At 39.3% G+C, this 8,769-nt stretch overlaps 1 long non-coding RNA gene across 1 annotated transcript; it reads right to left on the bottom strand.

Moving 5' to 3' along the window:
* Positions 1 to 3,848: 3,848 nt before the first annotated feature.
* Positions 3,849 to 7,726, bottom strand: LOC125802240 (uncharacterized). Its single transcript, XR_007439273.1, has 2 exons — positions 7,501 to 7,726; positions 3,849 to 5,769 (listed from the first exon to the last, which is right to left on the bottom strand). It is a non-coding gene; the product is annotated as an uncharacterized LOC125802240 (long non-coding RNA).
* Between the last annotated feature and the right edge of the window lie 1,043 nt (positions 7,727 to 8,769).

Raw genomic sequence — 8,769 nt, 5'->3', positions numbered from 1 at the left:
CCAATGATATATGGAGTGTGTGTGTGTGGGTAAGTAATGATGTGTGTGATTGTGTGTGTGTGTGGGTGAGTAATGGTGTGTATGTGTATGTTTAGGTGATGATCTGTATGCAGTGTGGATGTGTAAGTGCAAAGAGAACAATATAACACATTATAATTGTACAGGGGCAGCGGTGACTCCGTGGTTGGAGTACAGCGTTATAGATGACAGGGTTGTGGGTCCGACAACCTCGTTTGCTAAGCTGCCTCTGTTTGGCCCTTGAGGAAGGCCCTTGTTCCATATGTGTCCAATTGTTGTGTCTGTGCTGGTGTAGCAGTGTAAAAAAGAGGAATACTGTGACACAATTGCCAACAAAACCCATTTTCATAAATATCTTAAAAAAAAAAAAAACATTAACATTTAACACTTTGCTTTAAGGCAACAAACCAATTTCTGGTGATGGTGCAATTTCATGATTAATATATCAACAGGGACTCTCAAACTTTTAGTGTCTTAAACATAAATTTCATGCCATAAAGGGTAAAAACTAATGAATAGGAAACAATGAAAAAACTTTATCCTAGGACTCAAATGGACACAATTAAGATGAGGATGAGCACATGCCTCCTCCAGTACATCTCAGATCCCCAGCTCTGATACATTAGCCAACAGATGCCTGTGCTGACTAGCATCACACTGGGAGCATCACACTATGGTTAACTGTGCTCTCTCAGACTCTGGCTGCTGATGGCCAATCAGAACCCACAATTTACAACATTTACTATTGGTCACAAAATGCTTATATTGATTGGATTCATATTAAGAAGTTGCAAATACAAATCTAATATGAATCTGATAGCAATCTGATATCAGGTGTCTTTTTGTACATATCAAAAATTACTGTAGATTTGAAAGCCATTATTTTAGTTAAACAAAGAGAATATGATTATTTAATATATTTTAGCCTCAAAATGACACTAAAACAGACTGTTCTCTGTTCTTTGTTGTGTATCTGAATTTGCATTGATTTGCTACTATCTTTTTGAATAATTCAATAAAACACCTGATTTCAATGTTTCATATTGATCAGAATTGAGAATATTGATTCTTAACTATTGATCAGCCCACCTCTGCAGCACATGCTGTGTTTTAAATCTTTAGTTTAGTATAGTTTGCTCTGTTTCTCACACACAGCAGATGTTGGTGAAAGCAGCGTGGTTTAAAACACTGATCTTAATGTTAAATCTTAATGTAACACACAGGCATTGCACAATGCAGGGAAGTAATCAACGTTGGTCTCCCTCACCCGTCTCTTGAATTTCAATGTTTCACGCCAACTGTCAGGCCGCATCAAACCTCTCTTTATGCAAAGCAGTGTCTGCTTTAATTAGTAGTTTCAGGTCAGTGCAGCCTGCGCTCTAGGCGGCGAGCTGGGCCAGACATTCGCAGGAGCCTCCATGTTGTCTGATCAAAAAATAGGCCATCACTGCCGTGCAGAGAGTGGCCACGTCTCATCACCCCAGCAACAACATGTGTGTGCGCGTCTGCATGTGTGTGTGTGTGTGCGTGTTTATCCCCCGTGAGCCATCCATCACCACGCAGCAGGGTGGTTTTGGGTGGAGCACACATAATCACAGCAGTCACTGTACACCTGGAGGTCTGCGCAATAATAAACAGCGCTCAGGTCGCGGCTGTCCCGGGTGTTTTGCTCAGCTTTGAGGATCTGAGGGCACTGTGCCTTTTATAGCGGCGGAAGAAACAACACAAAATGGGTTTCATAGAAAGCTAATACCAACAAAACAGCAAATGAGACTGTAGATATATGTTGGGCACTGATGTGGCATAGTCAAGACATGGATTGATTTATATTAGTTTCTAGAAATGTTTATTTCCTAAAGTAAGAGCAGAATGGTTGAGCATCTGAATGGGAGGAATAAGGGATAAAAAAAAACAGTAAATAGATGAGTGCAGGTCAGCATGACTGTGGATTAGAGCTAAGAATGGTGTTGATATCTCTCAGAAACTGTTGGATGAGTTGAACATCAAATATTTAGCAGAATAATAGGAAGAAGAAAAAATAATTAAAATAGAATAACAGTAGAGAGCAACCATAATTACAGTGTGTATAAATCTGCAAATATATATTTTTTGTATGTAGTGGTCATACACTACATTGCCAAATGTCATTATTTACCTGTCCAAATCATTAAACTAAGCTTCCAATCACTTCAATAGCCACAGGTGTATAAAACCAAGCCACTAGCAAAGCAGGCGATTGGATACTCTTGGCAATATAGTGCAGTTCTGATTCCTACTGTCCTGTAAATTCTGGGCTATCTAGGCCTCAGCTGTGGAGAGTGTGGTGAACAAAGCACAGAGACTTTCTTTTCAAAATGTCGGCCATCACAGCTTTTACATTCTATGGCAACAAGTGACGCAAGTGATCAGATTTATGCCATGTCCATGTAGATTGATACAAGCTGTTTTCAGTTAATGGTTAGTGCAATTCAAGACAATAAAAAATTTGAGAAACTGGTTCCACAAATGTGAAACCGTGGTTTGGGCTGTGGTTTGGTCTCTGAAGTTCAAAGGTATGGGAAACTCAGATCTAAGTCTATGTTCACATTACCAGTATGAAAAGTGTGAACTGATTTTTTACCTTATGTAACCTGAGATCTGATTTTCTCAGAATTATGTGCACACTGTGTGGAAAACGGATCTTTTCACATTAGAATTGAGTCATCTATGACATGTCCACTCAGCATTTTTGCAATCTACTTAAATCCTACTCTTCTGTCAAAGGACATACTTTGCTGTCCGATAAGGCTTTAGTAGTGGAGGCATGTGAACCATCAAGATAGCCAAATCCGAGAAAAGACTCAGATTTGAGCAATGTGGCTTGTAATGTAAACGTAGCCTAAGTTACATTACATTATAATATTATATTATTATATTATATTTAGTGGACATTTTCATCTAAAGCGACTTAAAAAAAAAAAAAGATGTACATTAGCAATAGAGAACAAAAGTTAAAGGCAAAAACAGTTTTGACAGGGCCTAAAGGAGGCCAAAGGGGAACAGTGGGATAGAGAAGAAAAGGAAAGAGAGCAGGAGGTTAGAAGTAGTTAGTATGTTAAGGGTGTTAGAAGAGTAAGTGCTCTTTGAAGAGCTCTGTCTTTAGGAGTTTCTTCAAGGTAGTGAGGGACGCTCCTGCTCTGGTAGTTTCCACCAATGTGGCACTAGGTATGAAAACAGTCTAGATTATTTTGTGTGAATGTTTGGCAAAGCTAGGCGACGTTCACTGGAGAAGCGCAGCGGCCGGGAGGGAACATAAGCCTTTAGGAGTAAGGAGGGAGACTGCTCTGTCATCACCTTGTAGGCGATTGTCATGGCTTTGAGTTTAATGCGAGCAGCAACTGTTAGCCAGTGGAGCTCAACTTGTAGTGGTGTGGCAGAAGTTTACCTGTTAGGCTTGAGGCGACTGACTACGCTTGTGTCCAGCATGCATTTGCTGCAGTTGAGGTTCCGGTTGGAAAGTTCAGCGTCCAGATGCTCCTTCGCTGGCACTTCCTGGACTCTGGGGGAAGGGCAGGCTGCAGTGATCACATGAAAAGGCGCTGGCTGGGGAAGCTTGTGCTTGCCTCCCCTTCTATTTCGGAGCGTGGGTTCCAGGCAGAAGCAGGCGCGCGCTGCCGCTCGGAACTGTGCCCCTATTGTGTGCCCTGAGAAAGCGTGACCCTCTGCGGTCTGTTCCAGAAGAGCTGGAGACCTGAGGGGGGAAGTGTCATAGAGCAGGAGCAGGAGGGGAGGCCTATTTTTAAGCATTTCCTTAAAAAACACTTAAAACTTAAAAAAATACATTAAACATATTATGGAAAATGTCTATATTTATTACAAAGTACTATGTAAAAATGTACATGTTTCAAAATACAACATATCATCTCCGATTGGTTACCTCACAGCAGCTTAGCTCCACCCACTCACTCTGAAGTTATAAGAGTGTTTCAGCTTGTATTGTTTTTGAATGAGGCACAACAGAGTCAGAGTTAGTCAGAACAGACATCATTTTACATATACATTACATAAATAAATATTTAATTCATAAACAAACAGCCTGTTTATTGGAAGGGATAGTTTGGGAAATTAATCTGGTACATAAAGGAGCACAAATCAAGCAGCATATTGAATCATTACATGACATGAAGATATTAGTCTTATGTGCATTTTAACCCTTCACACATCAAAAATTACATTAAATACAGTATTTATTAAATGAACCTTCTATGTAACCTAAATGTACATCTGCTTCCTCTGCTGATCTCTGCAAGCAGTTATGAACTGTCATAGATAATGATTTTGAGAACAGGTAAAACACACTGATATAGCAGCAGAGGCTACAGTGAGTGGCCGCTACAGAACAAAAGAGCAAAGCAATGGAAACATGTCAGAGTGGGTCATTTCATCATATATCAGAACATTCAAAAAAATAATTAAAATGTTCTATTTTGGCTTTATATAACATTGATTTATATAATGTGCAGAAAAAAAGGGAAATATTAAGTATAATTAATATTATTAAGTGCTGAACATCCAGCAACTGTTTAAAGTCACTTAAAAATAAAACAGTATGAAGGTTATGATGTCACTGATGTTAAAGGTTACTTTCATAAAGGGGCGAGGTTAACCCCAATGACAGGGTGGACAGGGGAATTCTTGGGCACATTTAAATAGCTTGCTATTTTTATGAAAATAGCTAAATGAATAATTAAAAGGCGTTAAAATTCCTAAATATATTCAAACCTTTTTTTTATATTATAAAATAAATGGTTATATAACCACCACAATTATTTAGTTTTACCAGACAGAACTACTTTTATGTAAAGGTTAACATTCTATAGTCCCTATATTTGTAATGATGTGTTCACTCTGAGTAAATCTTATAGGTTCATTTTGAAAATGGTCATGCAAACCAGTCATTATTGATCTTGTACACAAAGCAACACAAATAGCAAAATATATTGTATTTAATCATGGTAGCATGTTAGCTTGTGGCTTGGGCCTAATGGATTAGTTTTCTGTTAGTTCAGGATACTATAAGGCACTGCTTTTGTTCCAAATAGCATACTTTTATATGGTTGAATACTTTAATAGACTTCAAATAGAAACAGTAACATATCAATCATTAAAACAATTATGAAATCAAGATACAGCAAAATTGTATTTTAAGGTCAACCATGGGGAAAAACTAAAAGTTACATATTAAGTGTATGTAACCTTCTACTTTATCACATTAAAAATTAATTTTACATGACCTCTGCTTCCTTATAATTGGTCTATCAGGCTGTGCTCTGCAATCATAGATCTTGATCCTGAGAACAGGTAAAACATACTGATATAGCAGCAGAGGCTACAGTGAGTGACTGGAAATGAGTGGAAAGAGTGTAGCACTGGAAACGATTTCTTGTTTTCTTGAAGTCGTAAGGTACTGATGACTGGCCACAGCTTGCCTGCATATGAAAACTATGCCCCATGATCCATGGAAGGCGTGGGAAACTGTTGTGAGAGTGCAGGGGCTAACGGTGGAAAAAGCAGAGTGGGCTCCAGGCATTCCTTTGTGATTACACATCTGTGCAAAAGGAGGCCAGACATTCTTTTGGGCCGTATCTGAAGCCTGCTGACTTCTACCCCCGATCCCTCCGTTCCCTCCCCACTTCATCTGGAAAAAGAGGACCTCGACTGTGAACGCTGTTCTGCTCGAGTCTTTTGGTCAGTCCCCTTCAAAGCATAGGCCTGCAGAGAAGCACAGTCTTACAGAGGAAACATACTTACTCTTATTCTAGACATTTACATTCAGTTCTATCCAAACCTATTGCTGATACTTTCTAAACATTTAACCTCCAGCCTAATGACAGCCATAGCAGGAGGCCAAGCCTGACAACAGGCAGCTAGAACCAGCAAACAGCAGGGGAGTTTCTTTAGGTGTAGGCTTTGTTCCACTGAATTACAGATCATCCCTTTGTTGGCATCTTAGCTAAAGAATGTCTCTGCTTTTGCATACCAGCCTTTAAGCGAGAGTCCATAATATTTGTGGGTTTATGCACTGAGCATGTGGAAGAGTACTTTTAATATGGTAAAGTGGTGCAGTCCCCTTTCAGAGTGAATGGATGAATTTAGAGATTTTAGTGAGGACTCTCTCCTGCTTTTAATGTTTCTTTGGTTTAACAGTGAGTGAATGTGCATATGAAGACTGAGTTGGCTGTTATGATACCTCCATGTTCACAGTAGCTCATGTATCTGGTAGGCAGCAAAAAGCTGTCTTTGGCTGAAAAACTCCTGAGGAAAACTATCAGACTTTGATTTATAATGAATACATTTGGCATTGCTGGAATTTTAGCAGAAGCACACTGATGCCATTCATGAGAATATTTTGTCCCTGGATGAATGGATAAAACAGATTTTTAATACCATCATTGACAAAAATTTACTTTGTCACCACTGGTGTGCCACCTGTAGAAGATACTGTCTACACAACAGTCTCCCGTTTTCTCTACCAGTATAAGGGCACCATTTGGGACACTTATCTAGTAAAGGTCAGGCGCTTCATTAAAGCATTTTTATTACTAAAAAAGTTAAACCGGCACCTTTGCATCCCATTTATTTTATTTACATTTATTACAACAAGGGGCAACTAGGGGATCACTTTTTTCTACAAGGTCATTGGGGCAATAACATGATTTGAGGTAAAGTTTGAGGTAAATTTGAGGTAAAAATGCTACATAATGTTGCATTTAAATTATTTTTTTTTTATTTGGATGTTTTATTTATGTAAGCATGCCAGATTTCTAATTTCTAATGTCTAATTGTCATCTGCAGTGCTTAGGGAGTACTTAGGGAGGTTGATGTTATAAAAGGAACAGTCCTGCAAACCACATAAGTTACAAGACACAATTAACATTCCAGTTCTGTTTCTTTTGTCAACATGTACAGATGTCCAAAAGGCGGAGCCTAATTCGTATTTACTGCAGTGGAGGACAAATAAATTACATTGTCCAACTGAAGTGGGAGGTTATGAGCAAAAAATACAAATTCTCACATAATGCTGGTGTAAATACTTGAGTACCGTATTTTTCGTAATATCAGGCACACCGGATTATAAGGTGCACTATCAATAAATGTCTATTTTCTGGTTTATTTTTATACATAAAGCACACCGGATTATAAGGCACATTATGCTACACTAGTTAGGAACAGGGGTGTCACCATGTTTTCCTTTTAATTCAGCAGGTCTCTCCTGTAAAGCTAAGCTAAGTAAACAAAACTGCAACTGATAAAAAAGCTGGACGTTAATCTACACAGTTTTCTCTCCTAAAGAAAATGCTAGCTACGGTTAGCGGCTAATGCTGCCTGACAGTGCTACACTAAGGAACCCTGAGTGTTCCGGTAAGCCAGGGCGATAAAGGTTCATCCCATGTAGCTTGTTCTAACACAGTAAACACACAGACTCCAACCCGATAAACTCACCTCAGAACGGCAAAAGAGTTAGCGCTTAATTCGGTTAGCGGCTAATGCTAATACTGCTCCAGCAGTGCTAGCCAGGGTTAGCAGCAGTGTTCCCAAGTCTCTCAGTGTTCTCTGACACACGCACCTCAGCAAGTTCACACGCCACACATGGTATTTCTCCCGCTAGCCAATCCATCAGCTTTATATTATAATGTACTCTCATTGAGCCAATCAGAATATAGAACTGTCTGTTCTCCTTCAGTCAGTACACAACTGAAGGAGAACGGCGGCAACTCCGCCCACCCCCCCCAACTACTGAAGACAACTCGGTGAACAACTCGTGAACAACTGAAAAACTGCGCGCTCACCCAAACAGATCAACAATACTCACCTCTGAAAATTTTTGCGAAAATTAAAGGATTTTAAGTCTTATTCTTATAGTGCAAAAATATGTATCTATTTTATTCATTCGTGTTCTGAAATTGCCAGCTCAAATCTGATCACATACAACAAACAATGACCGAATACAGATTAGTTTGTGATGTCCAGACACGTAAAACTGATCTGATTACTTGCAAAGAACTGTGTGAAACAGTTGTCTCAACAAATCTGATTTCAGACACAAACCTGATTTCTCTGGAGTCTGAACACAGTCTCAGCAGGACAGCACTGATCTAGTACCCTGTGTATTAGCATTTTCTTTCATTATGAATGCGTAGTGAACGCTTGTGTACATACTGCATTAAGACTTAAGCACAATAGCGCTGATGTTTATTATTCTAATTAATGTCTCATTATCGCGTTCGCAGCATACAGCATTTCTAATTATACTGCTGATAGGATAAATACCATGTGGCTCCGTGCAAACAGAACTCCAAGCGCAAAGGGAAAGATCACGAATTGGTGAATTGGTGCGGCGCACCGCCCTCTGCCGGCCAATTAAACCAATGACTGACATCTACTAAATAAAACATCTGCCTGCTTTTATTTCAAATCATCAAATAGTGTATAATTATAATGATTTCATTAAACCGCAAGTCCATTTTTAATTCAGTCTTAATTCAGTTCTGTGGAGATTTTGTTTCGTGTTTAATTAAAGCATGTGCTGTCATTAATATTATTTGATTTATAGCGCTACAACTCAACTGTTCTGTACAAATACGGGAGACACTCCATCACACCGAGTTAAAACTAAATCAGCGATCTGATTGCACAGCCGAGAGAAAGAGGGCGGGACCTGTGGTCGTTCCGACTTGTTAATTGGGTGAACGCCCTGTCAATCAGCCCGCA

Source organism: Astyanax mexicanus, chromosome 5, assembly GCF_023375975.1.
Source record: "Astyanax mexicanus isolate ESR-SI-001 chromosome 5, AstMex3_surface, whole genome shotgun sequence".
Taxonomy (NCBI): Eukaryota; Metazoa; Chordata; class Actinopteri; order Characiformes; family Acestrorhamphidae; genus Astyanax; species Astyanax mexicanus.
The sequence above is the reverse complement of the archived record's forward strand: the minus strand, read 5'-3'. Positions and strand labels throughout refer to the sequence as shown.